Below are 1,967 nucleotides of genomic sequence, written 5' to 3' on the forward strand. Positions count from 1 at the left end.
TACAAACTACTAAAGCTCATTCAAGAAGAAATAGATGGCTGGGCGTGGTGGCTCATGCCTATAATCCAGGCACTTTGGGAGGCCAAGGTGGATGGATCACCTGAGGTCAGGCATTTAAGACCAACCTGGCCAGCATCTACTAAAAATACAAAAAATTAGCTTGGCATGGTGGTAGGCACCTGTAATCCCAGCTACTCAGGAGACTGAGGCAGGAGAATCACTTGAACCCGGGAGGTGGAGGTTGCAGTGAGCCGAGATGACACCACTGCACTCCAGCCTGGGTGACAAGGGTGAAACTCCGTCTCAAAAAAAAAAAAAAAAGAAAAGAAAAATAAATGGATAACCTGAATAACCCTATATTATCAATTAAAACAATTGAATGCATGGCTAAAAACTTTCCACAAAGAAAACTCCAGGCCTAGAACACTAAAGTTGCCCAAATTATCCAAATGCTTGTCCTTCTGATTTTGTTTCCAAAAGCCTAAACCCCAAGATTGGAGAGAGTGTTAGTCATCATGGACAAAGTCTCATGGCTGGAAACATGAAGGGAGAAGGAAATTCTGAGGCAAGAAAGAGATTCTCCAAGGCTGGTGAAATGAGTGGCCCAGAGCAGAGGGTCTTGAAACTGCCTTTGCAAAATTAGAACTGAGGAAATTAAGACAGTGAAAGAAATCAGACCTAACCGACTCCAGCTTGCTTCTAACCTTTAAGCTGTCCTTGTTCATTCCTGGGTGTGGGCCGAGCTAACTTTGGGAAGGGATTCAGTTCATGATTTGACTCTGAAGCAAAACTGATAATAGAATAGCCCTTTCCCAGAAAGACCCTCTTCTTTGCCTGAGGACCAGTCTGCCTTGCAGTACTAACAAATTAGCTACAAGATTAGAAAGTACAGTGTAGGGGTCATGCAGCCTCTGGTTCCAAGAGTGTGAACCTCCCCAAATGGCTCCTGGGGATAACATCACTATTGAAAAACCTAAGATCAGTGCTTGAGATATTTTGGCAGACCCTGCACTCAGTGGATCGGCTGACATCACCTAGACAAGTAACTGACTCAATCAGTTCTGTCATCTCACCCAGGAACGGAAAACAGCAAGAAAAACTCTCTTCCACCCCCTGTGATTCCATCTCCAACCTGATCAATCAGCACTCTCCACTTCCCAAGCCGCTACCCACCAAATTATCTTTACAATCTCTGATCCCTGAATGCTCGGGGAGACTGATTTGAGTAATAATAAAACTCTGGTGTCCCACACAGCCAGCTCTACGTGAATTACTCTTTCTCTATTGCAATTCTCCTGTCTTAATAAATTGGCTCTGTCCAGGCAGCGGGCAAGGTGAACCCACTGGGCAGTTACAGTATCTGGGCTCCAGCTCCTGACAGCAGGCCAGAGGAGCAGCAAACTCTGAGAGACGTGGCTGAGGCCTGCACCAATGCAGACAGGACCAAAGGCAGCCCAGGTTGATTCCTGGTTACCAGTGAGACATGAAAACTTCAAAGAGCTGCCAGGGCTGAAAAAGCCACATGGAGGGAGGCAGTGGACCTCTCAGGGCACTCCTGCATGGATGAGTGACTTAAGGACCAAACAGACTCCACCCAAAGCCGTTTTACACTTTGTAACAAGCCCTAAGACTGTTTTTTTGTCTGTTTGTTTGAGATGGAGTCTAGCTCTGTCGCCCAGGCTGGAGTGCAGTGGTGTCATCTCGGCTCACTGCAACCTCCACCTCCCGGGTTCAAGCGATTCTTCTGCCTCAGCCTCTTGAGTAGCTGGGATTACAGGCACCCGCCACTACGCCCAGCTAATTTTTATATTTTTAGTAGAGATGGGGTTTCACTATATTGGCCAGGCTGGTCTTGAACTCTTGACCTTGTGATCCTCCTGCCTCAGCCTCTCAAAGTGCTGGGATTACAAGCGTGACCCACAGCACCCAGCCTAGTTTTTGTTTTTAAAGATGGGGTCTCGGCCAGG

Source organism: Mandrillus leucophaeus, unplaced genomic scaffold (assembly GCF_000951045.1).
Source record: "Mandrillus leucophaeus isolate KB7577 unplaced genomic scaffold, Mleu.le_1.0 Scaffold178, whole genome shotgun sequence".
Lineage (NCBI taxonomy): Eukaryota > Metazoa > Chordata > Mammalia > Primates > Cercopithecidae > Mandrillus > Mandrillus leucophaeus.